Source organism: Schistocerca nitens, chromosome 1 (genome assembly GCF_023898315.1).
Source record: "Schistocerca nitens isolate TAMUIC-IGC-003100 chromosome 1, iqSchNite1.1, whole genome shotgun sequence".
NCBI lineage: Eukaryota > Metazoa > Arthropoda > Insecta > Orthoptera > Acrididae > Schistocerca > Schistocerca nitens.
The window spans coordinates 261,908,472-261,923,824 of NC_064614.1; the positions used below are offsets into that span (position 1 = coordinate 261,908,472).

The window sequence follows — 15,353 nt, forward strand, 5'->3', positions numbered from 1 at the left end:
TCCCACACTTCCCATTTTTGATACCTCCTGTTAATTTCGTAGTTTCCGATTTTGAAATACACTTTGTAAGGCAACATTTCTGAACCATTTACGGAAGATTAATTACTATGAATGGAATGAATTTGCAGAGATATGCAAAACCTGTATGACTACAACACTAATTACACAAAGAAACATATGAGGCATTTCGAAAATGGTAGAAACAAGATATTTCTTGAAACTTCCTGGCAGATTAAAACTGTGTGCCGAACCGAGACTCGAACTCGGGACTTTTGCGTTTCGCGAGCAAGTGCTCTACCAGCTGAGCTACCCAAGCACGACTCACGCCTTGTCCGCACAGTGGAGACGAGGTACTGGCTGAATTAAAAGCTGTGATGACGAGGCGTGAGTTGTGCTTGGGTAGCTCAGTTGGTAGAGCACTTGCCCGAAAAAGGCAAAGGTCCCGAGTTCGAGTCTCGGTCCGGCACACAGTTTTAATCTGCCAGGAACTTTCATATCAGCACACACTCCGCTGCAGAGCGAAAATTTCATTCAAGATATACCTTGGTTCATAATTACCAGGTAAGTCATGGCCAATCCTCACTTGTAATCCGTTTACTAACAGTCGTCCAAGGCTCTGAGAGGAATTTTATATCGTTTACGTGACTCTTGCCTGTATGGATACCTTTCCTGATATAGACTCAGCACGGGTTGCGTTAAACGGCGTCGGTATGGGTTGCTGTTTCATCATAAACACGTATATGGACTATATTTTCACTTCTTCCTAAACTATAATACCATAACATATTCACCGATGGATAATTTTCACAAGGATATTGGATAAGACCACCACCACTAATGTTTCTGGTACTATCACAGTCTTGAGACTGAAATCACAGTAAAAACGTTACCACATTTCTCGATATATAAAAAAAAGAAAAAAAAATACTGATGCGTGAAATCTTTCATAACAGGACACGTACTTCTGTGTGTATGAGTGTGTGTGTGTGTGTGTGTGTCAGACAGCGAGTTAAATGGCAGAAAGCTGTAACGTGCACGGAGAAGCAATCAAATATGAATTAGGCCGACCGGTGATGGAAGGCGTGGTGAGTGCGAAGGACTGTTTAGCGTGTAGTCTAGCCATCGCCCGCGGAGCTCTTGGTCAACCAGGGTGGAAGTGGAGGGTACGTGTGTGTGTGTGTGTGTGTGTGTGTGTGTGTGTGTGTGTGTGTGTGTGTCTGTCGATACTGGTGACGGGCCAGCGGCTGGGCGCCTGTGACAGCGGCGCGATGCCCCTCGGACAAACACATCAATCATGCACCGGACATCCAGGGCCCCGCCTGCAAGCAGGGGTCACTTCAGGCTTGCCGGCAGGATACCACCTCAGCTGCGAGGGCGGCGCGTGCCTTGTCTCGCGCCGCAGTAACACCATCGTCTGACTTTCGTGTCTTCTTATTAATGATATCTGATACAGAAATTCATGAGGCCTTGCGCCATTTTACATTGTCGAACTGCAGGAATAAGAGACAGCCAACTAGTAGCAATAAATTGTTGTTTTTAAATAACCGTGACCACGGTTTCGACGGATTTAAACCCATCTTCTTCAGAAGAACAAACAACTTCACATTAACAATTCATACAGAAAAAGCTGTCTCCATGTTGCATGTATCGGCATGGTCTGTATGTCCATATATGAGAATTAAGGCCCCTAGAATGAAGAGCTTGTCACCTCAGTAAAACCAGTAACTTAAAATATCAGAAAATGTTAGCAGCGACATGCCCTTGATTCTAAGGGCCTTAATTTTCGTAAGTACATGGACGTACAAACTGTTGCCAATACATATCATGTGGAGAAACCTTTACTGAATCAATTGCTAATGTGAAGTGTTTGTCCTTCTGAAGAAGACGGATTTAAATCCGCCAAATCTGTGGACAAGTTTATTTAAAAACCATCGTTTATTGCAAATGGTTGGCTGTCTCCTATTCCTGCTGTTCTGTAACTGTTGCTGTAGTGCAGCCTTGTTCAAAACATTGTGGAACTCTTTATTTGTTTACCTAGAAAAAGAATTTCATCGAGGTGCTAGAAATTCTCATGAAAATAAGAATACCCTATAGCAAAAGAAGGGATAACATGCACAGGGAGCATAATTTGAGGACGAAAGTAACTTCGCATGATGTGTCACTGCCAAGCAACATAGCTCAATAAAACTTGCACCACATGTAGGGAGGACCACTAAAGTACAGTAAAGAAGGTTACTGAAAGGAATATACAATGAGACTATTATTCAAAGTCAATAATTACAGTGAAGTCGCCGCTATTTATGATTGACTTACAGACATTACAAAAGGAGAGACATGGTATTTAACAGGGTGTGTGAGCACCACAGGGAGCAGTCATTGATCTGCAACATGCCCCCAAAGGGGCCACAATATTGGTAAGCAGTTCTTCTGATTGGGAATTTCATTTCTACACCAGCGAGGTTGACATATGTTGGATTGCTGATAGTGCATGTGCATGCGCTGAAATCTGTTTCCCCAAACGTTCCACATGCGCTTGACAGGATTTAAACTGTGGGAACGAGCAGGCGAGTCGAATCATCGAATATACGGTGATCCTAAGAGCTCCTCAACCTGCACTGTTAGATGCGATCCAGCATTGTCATCAACAAAAGTGAAGTCATCTTCGAATGCACTCCTGAAAAATGCACGTAGGGAAGGAGCACAATATCACAACAACGCTAACCAGTGAGTGCACCATGTTAAAAGATTTGGAGGTTAAGTACGCCCATGCAACCTTACGCCTCTCCACACCATGGCATCTGGTCCAACAAGAGGGCCATGTTAGAAAATGTTCCTGGGTGCATTATGCGTTCCCACCTTTCGCTATACGAGGCTACACCCAGAATATTCACATTGAATCTGCTCTTATGCAAGGAGAGTAGCCGACTCCACTCCTCGTTGGCTCAGTCCCTATGCACTTGGTATCATCACAGACGGTTCCGCCAATGCGCAGTTTTAACAGAATACAATACAGTGATCGTGGGGCAAAGAGACCACCCTATGCAGCTCTCGTGTCATTGTGGAGATTACGTTTCTTGCAGTCCTCTTAAAATGTGGTTGTTTTGACGTGGGGTGCTTCTTGACTGCTGAACAATGTGGCGGTCATCTGCTGCTATAGCTGACCTTGCTCGACCACCTCGTCCTTCGGGTGGAAGTGCTCATAGCATTGGCTATACATCTGATGCAACGCTGTGAGCAATACCAAACCATTGGGCTGCAGCCCTTCTTCCAGTTTCCCATTAATTCTTCCCCATGAAAGTCATGCAAATGTTTTCTCTGAGACTTGCTTAATGAAGAACACCACCACAGTCCACCTTAACTGGTAGCTGACTGACACACATCGTTTTTCCCGTAATTTCAACTGCCTCATGTTGGGGGACTAGCCTCATTTGGTGCTATAGTCACATTGACTTCACGACATTTGACGTTCAGCTTTCTGTGCACAAGTTGGAGACCTCTAGCCGAATGCTCCCTCTCTTTCTCTGATTTCACTCGGGCAACAAATACGTTATTGTACGTTACCTATCTCGGGCTTAAGTTTTGCAGAGACTTTTGCAATATGAGGAGGAACAAGGAGATAATTAGAAAGCTCGTAAGAAAGAGAGGTAGTGTTTCGCACCTACAGTTAAATCTATGCACCACAGAATCAATGAAGGAAGTAAAATCAAGGTGAAAGATTATTAAAGATAAGATTGGATGATGACTTTCACAACCTTGATGAAACTCAGGAATAGCTGCAGGACCTGTTAATTCAAAGGAATGAAAGGTAGCAGAAATGAGATTAGTGAAAAACCTAAAATCATAATGTAGACGAAGATACAAGAAATCTTCTCGTTTGGAAGTACTGTAAAAAGTAAAATAACGCAAGATGGACAAGGCTTGGTTGAGATAAAAAGCAAAGTAGCACAAGCAAAGACGGCATTCCTGGCCATAAGAAATCTACTAGGACTGAACATTGGCCTTAAACTGAGGAAAAAGTTTCTGAGCACATACGTTCGGATTGCAGTTTTGTATGGAAGTGAACAATGAATTATGGGAAGTCCGAAAAGAAGGGTATTTAAAAATTGGCATGTTGTGCTATAAGAGTATACTGAAAATGGGTGTACTGATGAGACAAGAAATGAGGAGTACCTCAGCAGGATCGGCGAAAAGAGCACTTCATCTCAGATTCAAAAGAAGTAAAAACCTAGCTGACACACAAAAGCTGAACAAAGTGAAAATGAGCGTAAGGAGAGCAATGAAAGTAGCGTTCAGTGATTTTGAAAGTAAGGCGTTGTCAACCGACCTGAGTAAAAAACCTAAGAGATTTTGGTCGTATGGAAGGTCAGTAAGTGGGTCAAAATCATCTACTCATTCTCTCAGCGAACACACCGGCGCCGAAACAGAAGATAACAGACAGAAGGCTGAAATACTGAATTCACCGCGGAAGATTGTAACACTATCCCTCCTTTCAATCGTCGTACGAACGTCGAAATGGCGGATATTGAGATAACCGATCGCGGAATTGAAAAGTAGCTACAATCGCTTAGTAGTGGAAAGGCGTTAGGACCAGGTGAGATACCTATAAGATTCAATAAAAAAGGTGCGAGAGAGCTTGTTCCCCTTCTAGCAGTACTTTATCGTAGTTCGCTTGAGCAACGAAAGGTACCTAGCGAGTGGAAAAAAGTGCAGATCGTTCACGTTTTTAAGAAACGCCGTATCACAGATCCACACAATTATAGACCTGTATCGTCGACGTCAGTCTGTTGTAGAATTATGTAACACGTGTTCTGGTAGAGAATTATGTTTTTGGAAAATGAACATCTCCTGTAGAAAAATCAACGTGGATTTCGCAAACAGAGATCCTGCAAAACTCAGCTCCCTCTGTTCCTCCAATGAGATCCACAGCGCAGCGGACAACGGTGCAAGGGCTGATGCCGAGTTCCTTGATTTCAGTAACACATTTGACACCGTCCCGCATTGCCGTTTAATGAAAAAAATACGAGCTTACGTAGTATCGGAGCAGACTTACGATTGGATTCAAGACTTTCTTGCACATAGAACTCAACATGTCGTTCTTAACGGAACGAAATCGACAGATGTAAAGGTAATATCCGGAGTACCACAGGGAAGTGTGATAGGACCTTTGCTGTTTACAATATATGTATATATATAAATGATGTACCAGAAAGAGTCGGATGCTCTTTAAGGTTATTCGCAGATGATGCAGTTGTCTATACCAAAGTAGCAACGCCAGAAGATAGTAAGAATTTCAGAACGAGCTATATAGAATTAGTGAATGGTGCATGCTGTGGCAGTTGACGCCGAACGTAAATGAATGTAACATACTGCGCATACATAGGAAAAGAAATCCTCTGCTGTACAGCTACACTATTGATCACAAACCACTGGAGACAACTTTTGCCGTAAAATATCTAAGCGTAACTATCCAGAGCGACCTCAAGTGGAACGACCACATAAAACAGATAATGGGAAAAGCAGATACCAGACTCAGATTTATCGGAAGAATCTTAAGGAAATGAAACTCATCCACGAAAAAAGTGGCTTATAAGGCGCTTGTTCGCCCGATTCTTGAATATTGTTCATCTATCTGGGACTCCTATTAGGTAGAAATGATAGAGGAGATAGAAAAGATCCAACGCAGAGCGACGCGTTTCGTCACGGGATGGTTTAGCTGGCGAGAGAGCGTTACGGAGATGCTAAACAAACTCCACTGCCAGACGTTACAAGAGAGGCGTTGTGCATCACGGAGGGATTTACTATTGACATTTCGGGACAGCACTTTTCATGAGGAGTCGGACAACTTAAAACTCCCCACTCCCCACCCCACATACATCTCGCGTATTAACCACGAGGAGAAAATTCGAGAAATTAGAGCCAATACAGAGGATTACCGATAATCATTCTTCCCACGCACTATTCGCAAGTGTGACGGGGTTGGAGGGATCAGATAGTGGTACCGAAAGTACTCTCCGCCACACACCATTAGGTGGTTTGCGGAGTATGATGTAGATGTTGATGAAAGGTGAACGTTCAGAATGAAGATAGACAGGATGATAGGACGTGCGTTAAGACCTTAGGGCATAACTTCCACCAACCTGAGCGAGCTGTAGAAGGTGAAAACGCAGGGAAAGACACAGACTGGAATGTATCCAACAAATAACAGACGATGTAGGACGCAAGTTTGTTTATGTATGGTGGTTCACAACTCCCATTACAGGAACTAGGGGTTGTATATCGTATTTAACAGATAAAATGTTGGTAAGGAAGGAACCTATGTCCGTAATGAACCACTTGGATGTGAAATTAATTTCGAAGACGGTATACCAATGAAATGTCCCAATTTACAAGTTCTCTTCTAAGTGAAGATGGATGTCATCAAAGTCGAAAACATCACATTCAACCTTCCTAGTTGGAAACGAACCAGATTTTCATATGAATTGGTTGAATATGAATACGTGATGTCACAGCATAATACACATACATATGCGTGTATATTATACCAGTACTTAATCATTATTATTATTGTCACTATCCCGAGACACAACTTGGAAGTCAGTCACAAGCACTGTTGCATTTATCTCTTTGATACCAGCAACACAAATTACTACAGTTTAATTTTAAAAAGTGAAGATAATACCAATATATCTGCGATTAATGTATATATGAAAAGAGACTATCCAACATTTAGTGGGGCTTTTCCACAATTCATTTGGCTGAAAACAGAATTGCGATATCATATATGAGTTTAGCAGATAGCTGAATCGCCCATATAAAGCAGCATGTTTATATGTGTGTCTGCCTGTGTGTGTGTGTGTGTGTGTGTGTGTGTGTGTGTGTATCCAGGATACTCACCTAAATTGCTGCATCGATTTCAACCAAATGTGGCATACAAACAGCACCATCCATAAGTATCAGCACTGTGGAGGTTAGAACTTCCTAGCTCTCATAGGAATGGAGAATTGGGAAAAACACGATTTTTCTGCCGCTTCTCTCTAGGGTGCCCTGCACGATAGGCTTGCTGTGTCGGAGGTAATCTTGGCTTGCTTTAATGACATGTTTTGCAGGGCATCCTTTACGTCAGGAGCAACCAAATGTTTTTGCGAACCCTTGACATGTAGGCCAACTTGCACAACAGGTATTCTGTGGGAGCGGTATCATGCCACTTCATCCATATGTTTTGTAGGGGCTGCATGTGAGTACTGTCATGGCTAAGCAGAAAACAAGGAGAGGAAGAGATAGCGAGACTGGGAGGGGGAGGGAGGAAAATGCAGTGGACAGAGAGTGTGTGGAGGAGAAGGTGGACTGAGGGAGAGTGGAGGAGGCATAACGTGCGGGTTCTATCAGCATGCCTTGCATGGGCTACTCATGCGGATGGGCATGGGTGAGCAGAGGCAAGGACGAGGGGAGGATACAGATGGTGAGAGATAGGGAAGACGTACATAGAGAAAGGGGGCAGGAGGAGATGGGGGAAGGTGATAGAGGCATGTGGGCAGAGGAGATCTACAGAGATTGATACGAGGAGGGGTAAACTTGTATTTGTGCAATCTCTTACTTCGTGTTGAGGAGCCCTTCGGGTTATAGGTATACATTTTCACTGGCCATCTGTCATTTGGTTCGTATCCAAATTACGGTGTCTGTTAGTCCCTATGAGGCCCCAGTAATCTTGTTTCAATTATTATATAATTGTTCTTTTAAATGACTTTGTATATTGTTCCTTTTTATTGCTTGGAGGTGTAGCGTGCAATCTTCATGAGCTCTTAATTGAATTCTGTGGTTTTAATAGTTGGTTTCCTCGAAAATAATCTTTAATTGCCGCTTAAGTATTGCTATGTTTGTTAATTTCTATCAAACTTGCTGTTTGTTTTTTGGTATATGTTGACAGCCTTGCATCGGCAGCGGTTGACGCGTTGTTGTTCTGCTGGTACGGGGCAGAGACAAGCTTTCCTTCTGCTTCGGCGACTTTCCCATCATCGCACGAGGCCTAGGTGTTAACCGGCCACACGCGCTTTTGTAGATATCCGGTTCCAGCCTCAAACTGAGTTGTTTATTGCCGTTCTTTTGGTGTCGTGTCGCGGCGGTGTATAGCCAGATTAGGACTTGGCTTTAGTGATTTTGGGGAAGTAATTTACTCAGTGTTTCTATTATTGTAAGGTCCTTGTGGGTGGGTGATGAAAGCCTTTGAGCCGATTCCTTCACGTGTTTTCCTTAAATTAGTCCCAGCAGATTTTGCTGATATGCACATAATTTATGGAGAAGCTTGGCAACCTGCAGTAAGGGTGAGGGAACTCTATCGTCTCAGATTTCCAACTCGTAGTATTCCGAACGATAGAACCATCGTTGCAGTACACTAGTGGGTACGAGACACGGGATTTCTTCGATCTCAGTCCGTGGGTCGTGGGCCACAATGCGATAGTGCAGCATTAAGACGTGAAGACGAAATTCTACCTGTAGTTGAACAACAACCCACCGTAACTACAAATCGCTCGGCACATAGTGTGGAAACATTTCACATCACTGTTTTCGCACGTTGTGTGAAGAGTTAAGGCATCCTCACCGTCACCAGCATGTTCACGAAGAGGACTATCCACGAAGAGAACACTTTCTGCGCCTGACTCTTGGAACAGTGTAGAAGCAACGCAGAGGTTCTTCAGAAAGTACTGACGAATGAGGAGTTCACATTCACTCTAGAAGTTCGTGTGAATAAGTATAATTTTTACACCTGAGCAGACGAAAACCCCCACATCATTCGACGGCGCTTATTTCAAGCCAGATTTTCCCTGAACATGTGATGTGATAACGTAGGAGATACGCTGCTCAGTTCATTACAGCTGCCTGCAAGGCTGAAAGGTGCTCGTTATTTTCAGAGTAGCTGGGCGACACTTCAGTTCAAGAAGGTATTGAGATGTAGTTTATGAACGATGGGACATCTTCTCGTGCCAGTAGATTGGTTCGTCGGTATTTAGGTCGTCAGTTTCTCAACAGTTGGGTTGGCTGCGAAAGCCATGTGTGTAAGCCATCCAGATTCCTCGATTTAACCCCATTGGATTTTTATTTTTGCGGGCATGTCAATGAGCTCGTCTACAGAGAGTAATCGACAGTGGAAGCACTCTAAGACGACGAATTCAAGAAGCTGTCACAACCCTTAGAGATACGCTAGAGTAAGGGGACGGGTAAGGGCATCGTAATATCGTTGTGCAGCTGACGAAAGCCGTTTAGAACATTTGCTTTGAAGGTCGTGACAGAAACCTGGGATGTAGTTTTCTTTTACACTACTGGGCATTAAAATTGCTACACCAAGAAGAAATGCAGATGATAAACGGGTATTCATTGGACAAATATATTATACTTATACTTGAACTGACATGTGAATACATTTTCACCCAATTTGGGTGCATAGATCCAGAGAAATCAGTACCCAGAACAACCACCTCTCGCCGCAATAACGGCCTTTATACGCCTGGGCATTGAGTCAAACAGAGCTTGGATGGCGTGTACAGGTACAGCTGCCCATGCAGCTTCAACACGATACCGCAGTTCGAGTAGTGACTTGCGTATTGTGACGAGCCAGTTTCTCGGCCACCATTGACCAGACGTTTTCAATTGGTGAGAGATCTGGAGCATGTGCTGGCCAGGGCAGTAGTCGAGCATATTCTGTATCCAGAAAGGCCCGCACAGGACCTGCAACATGCGGTCGTGCATTATCATGCTGAAATGTAGGGTTTCGCAGGGATCAAAAATGGCTCTGAGCACTATGGGACTTAACATCTATGGTCATCAGTCCCCTAGAACTTAGAACTACTTAAACCTAACTAACCTAAGGACATCACACAACACCCAGCCATCACGAGGCAGAGAAAAGCCCTGACCCCGCCGGGAATCGAAGCCGGGAACCCGGGCGTGGGAAGCGAGAACGCTACCGCACGACCACGAGATGCGGACCGCAGGGATCGAATGAAGGGTAGAGCCACGGATCGTAGCACATCTGAAATGTAACGTCCACTGTTCAAAGTGCCGTCAATGCGAACAAGGGGTAGCCGAGACGTGTAACCAATGGCACCCCATAGCATCAAGCCGGGTGATACGACAGTATGGCGATGAGGAATACACGCTTCCAAAGTGCGTTCACCGCGATGTCTCCAAACACGGATGCGACCATCATGATGCTGTAAACAGAACCTGGATTCATCCGAAAAAATGACCTTTTGCCATTCGTGCACCCAGGTTCGTCGTTGAGTACACCATCACAGGCGCTCCTGTCTGTGCTGCAGCGTCAAGGGTAACCGCAGCCATGGTCTCCGAGCTGATAGTCCATTCTGCTGCAAATGTCGTCGAACTGTTCGTGCAGATGGTTGTAGTCTTGCAAACGTCCCCATCTGTTGACTCAGCGATCGAGACGTGGCTGCACGATCCGTTGCTGCCATGCGGATAAGATGCCTGTCATCTCGACTGCTACTGATACGAGGCCGTTGGGCTCCAGAACGGTGTTCCGTATTACCCTCCTGAACCCACCGATTCCACACTCTGCTAACAGTCATTGGATCTCGACCAACGCGAGCAGCAATGTCGCGATACGATAAACCGCAGTCGCGATAGGCTACAATCCGACCTTTATCAAAGTCGGAAACGTGATGGTACGCATTTCTCTTCCTTACACGAGGCATCACAACAACGTTTCACCAGGCAACGGCGGTCAACTGCTGTTTGTGTATGAAAAATCGGTTGCAAACTTTCCTCATGTCAGCACGTTGTAGGTGTCGCCACCGGCGCCAACCTTGTGTGAATCCTCTGAGAAGCTAATCATTTGCATATCACAGCATCTTCTTCCTGTCGGTTAAATTTCGCGTCTGTAGCACGTCATCTTCGTGGTGTAGCAATTTTAATGGCCAGTAGTGTAGAAACTTATAAGAGCCTTACTTTCATATGTACTGATTACCTTACGAGCCACAGAATGTGGACTAAGCTTTTGTTTTGGACTGTAAATAAATTTCTGTATTATGTACTCCGTCTCTCAAGAGCCGCTCCCCTGACCCGAACTAAAAAATATACGATTGTAATAGCTATAATTATTGGTCTGCAAATGACGTAAATAGTGATTAAATGTTGTTCAGTGCACCGTCCACAGTCACCAATAGACGTATCTGCTCTCTTACCCGTTATAGCCTGTGTGTGTGCGTGTGCGGGCGCGCGCGCGCGCGCGCGCGCGCGTGTGTGTGTGTGTGTGTGTGTGTGTGTGAAATTTTTTGATTGAAATCCTTTTGTAGCTATTACTTCACTTGCAGTTGCAGCAGATTAATTGTTTATTCGGTTTCTGGGCATGGTCTAGCGATCTTGGAAAGAGTAGGAAAATCAAGCCTCGAAGCCTCAAATATCTTCTTAGAACTAGTACAAATATTTCTTGTTCGTGATGGGTACAGCACCGTTTAATTTTTGCCATTAGGGACCCGACATCGTTCATCATGGACTTGGTGGAGGGATTGCCGACCGAGGCAAGTGGGTGATGTGCAAGTCTCTGTTGTCGCGATGGCCGACGTGGGCGCGTACGCGTCGCCCGTAGAGCGTGTACCGCAGGAGTTTAGTGCACAGCAACCAGCAGGCGGGCAGAACCAACCAGGCTGATTCAGTTGGCGCGCGGGAATCTGCCGACAGCCACATGTAGGCGACCCTGTCACAGATCTTCTCCTAAGACAGTTACATGTACGAGTGTTTCGTGTCCGTTGTTATTTTGGTTGGGTAATCCTACTGATTCAATCATTTCCGTTCTGTCAACAGTTACAGTGCAATCTTATGTGGCCGTTTCTTGCTGTAATATTCTATTAATGGACTCTTCTTGATGTTCTGACTCATATATTTTGCCCTTTCTTGTTCAGTGTACCCGGTTATTTTACTGACACATAGAACAACTTAGGAAAAAAAACACGAAGGGATTAACCCAACGGGACGGATGTAGAAGCGATGTAATCTACATCTGCAAAGAAACAGTAACAGACGATTACAATTTCAGAAAAACTGGACGATTCATTCAGGAGAACAGCTTCATAAATTGAGCAAGTAAATATCACTGACTGTCATGTAAGAAATTATTGAGCTCGTCATTGATTGACAGGGTTGTTTGATGTCGTGGGGGATAACGTGTCAAGTTCTGTCCAACTGGCGCATTAGAACTTCAAAATACCGTGAGTGATGGAGAGCCCTGCCGTTAATGCTCGAAACGCTCTCAACTGGGGAGAGATTCGATGATTTTACTGGCCACGGTAAGGTTTGGAAAGCTCGAAGACAAGCAGTAGAAACCCTCGTCGTGTACAGGTGGGCATTAGCTTGCTTAAATGTAAGATCAGGATCGCTTGCCATGAAGGTCTACGAAAGAGTCCTGCTTCGAAATGAGCCCCCATGAGCAGTGAAGATGTGTCTGAAGGCTCCCCAGAAAGCAGGAGTTATGGTGTGGTGTCGCATTTCATTTCACAGTAGGACCTCTTTGATTGTCATCCACGGCACCCTTAGACGCAACCGTAGGTCAACGATATTCTACGCCACGTTTTGTTGTCCTTCATAGCAAGCCATCCTGGACTTACATTTCAACAAGATAATGCCCGCAAGCAGACGGGGAGAGTATCTACTGCTCGTCTTTGTGCTTGCCAAACCCTATCTTGACTACCAATTTTGCCGGATCTCTCTTCAATTGAAAACCCTTGGAGCACTACGGGCAGGGGCATCTAATCATCTCGGGAGTTTGACGATCTGAAGCGCCAATTGGGCAGAATTTAGCGTGAAATTACTAAGGAGGATATCCAAGAACACCATCGATCGGTACCAAGCTGAATAAGTGCTCCCATAAGGGAAAGAGGAGGACTGACGCATTACTCACTTGCTCAGTTTGTGAAGCTCTTTCTGTTGAATAAGTCGTCCAATTTTTCAGAAACTGTAATCACTTCTTTGTCTGTAATGTAACTTACACATATCGGTTTCCGTCACATTCGGATAATTTACTCGTGGTGCGTCGCTTTTTTTGTCTTAGAGTATATTATTCATTGGGGTCTCTAGTTTGTGAGCAAGTCGTTATCTTTAGGGCTGTGCTGTAATTGTATAGTTGAAACCTTGCAAATTTATTTCATATTTCCGAAATGAAATTTGTGAGACTCTGAGGAATATATGTATTGATTGGTTTGGTGGTTCAACTTCCAGTTTTGAGGAAATAAGCCATATATTTTTCATTTATCCTTACAATTTTTAATGTGTAATAAATCACTTGTGCATTATTGGAAGTTATATTGCACATGATCAGGTCAGCTCTCCTAATTCCCTTCTGGTCGTTGCGACCTTTCGTTTAGATTACAAATTTCTGGTTGTGAAGACAGAAATGACGAAAACATCTGAGAGTGATAAAATAGGGAATCACCAGTATATGAGTAACTTATATGACCCTACATTTGAAGGGTAAAACAGAACACTTGCAAGATGACATCAACAATCGACACCATGCGAACAAATAAGCCATAATTCCGACAGTACCCAGTTATGACCTTTCCAAAGAGAAGTTTTCAAACTTTTGCGAGCATCGTTTGTCAACCGCTCAGCCCCACTTGAGCCGCTTGATGTCCAGGTGCTAAATACTGTGCAGATGGGTGGCAGCCGCAACTCTCATACTCGCGGTATGTAGCATGCAAGAGTAGAGGAGGCAGTTGGACACATCTGCCTAATTGATTTCTTGTTCGACAACACTTGTTATTTTACGCGAAAAATAGTGAGTAATACGAGTACGTCATATGTCAGCCTCACACATACGTACAGCATTATTTCAATAAAATTCTCGTGTTGACACAATGAAGCTTTATTTGTGTCATCAGTCTTCTGACTGAATTAATGCGGCCCGCCACAAATTCCTCAACTGTGACAATCTTTTCATCTTAGACCAGCATTTTCAAACTACGCCCTCACTTATTTGCTGAAAATATTACTCTCGCTGTCTTCTTCAGCTCACTCTAGTACTTGGTGTCTTCACAGTCGCCCTATCACCCTGACTCTTCTCGCAACAATGATGATTTCAGCGACTCCACACGTCTAGGAAGATACGAATTGTTCGTTCGGCTGTGGAGCTGTATAATTTTATTTACAGCAAGAGATGTATCCAAACGGATAGTGTGATGACTTCTGGAACACCACGGACTGTATACAAGGCGAGAATGGCAGTCGCTTCCCTTGACAGTCATACTGGCAATGCGACGAGAGACACTCGTACAGGTGACGCTGCGCGCAACGACAACACTGGACGCTGAAGTGGCACCATGTCGTGTTCTCAGACGAGTCCCAGTTTGGTCTACAGATCGAAATGGACGAATCTATACGTGGACATTCCGAGGCGAAGGAACGTTGCCAGATTGTATTCGTTATTCGGGACCAGCTTCTGGCCTGTTGACAAGGGGTTCCTTCAGTTACACAACACGATCATCTCTTTTTCTCATAGCCTGTAATTTAGCCAGAAGCCGCTACATTTCTGATGTGTTAAGACATGTGACTTGTAACATCATGTGTCGAGACGCCCCTGTGTGTTCCTGTCCTAGCCCTCAGACAAAAACTGAGAACAGTAATAACAAAAAACAAAGCAATCTGATGATGGATGAAGGATTCTTTGGTAAAGGACAGTCCACTGGTGTACTAATTTTTGACACCAATTTCCTTTTCAGTTCTTTTAATATTGAATTGCAGTTTAGGTTTTCGATAAAAGTACAGTGAGGAACGAGACATTAATGGACCTATTCCTGAAGTACTGAGCAACCGAAATCTGGAAATGGTCTGCGATAATTTTGAGAGAAGTTGTTAATTAACTCAAAGTGATGGCAACCGTTGAAAACTCTTCAAGTTTCGAACGACTCCTTCCTCTTCCACATGGAGGCTTAGGTACACAGTGAGGACCGCTTCTACGGTGGTTGGGACTACGCCATAATGTGAAACTTCTGCCGCCAAAACACGTGACCAGTTCACTATGCCACTGCAGGTAGCCTTTTGTCCTAGCTCCTCCATGTAAGCTGACAACGACCATCTCTTTTATGTTAGGGAGATCATTGCAGGGTGGCACCTCCAGAGTCATAAATGGGCGGACCGCTGCCGTCTCGGACCTGTTTAGTTCGGGTTTCGATTACTGACAACAGATGCAGCTTCGTCTTCGTCGTAGATGCGTTGTGCTGTAGGAACTTGCCACGTTTCATTTAGTAAGAGCTTAACTTGAACGGTTCTTGGCAAATGGAGCATAGAAGATCTGTGGAGGCAAATATTTCGTCAGAATTTGATGCTTCTTTACCTTGATAATGGTGGTAATG

At 44.3% G+C, this 15,353-nt stretch overlaps 1 non-coding gene across 1 annotated transcript; it reads left to right on the top strand.

Moving 5' to 3' along the window:
• Positions 1-392: 392 nt before the first annotated feature.
• Trnaf-aaa (transfer RNA phenylalanine (anticodon AAA)) lies at positions 393-467 on the top strand. The gene has a single exon. It is a non-coding gene; the product is annotated as a tRNA-Phe (tRNA).
• Positions 468-15,353: the final 14,886 nt, after the last annotated feature.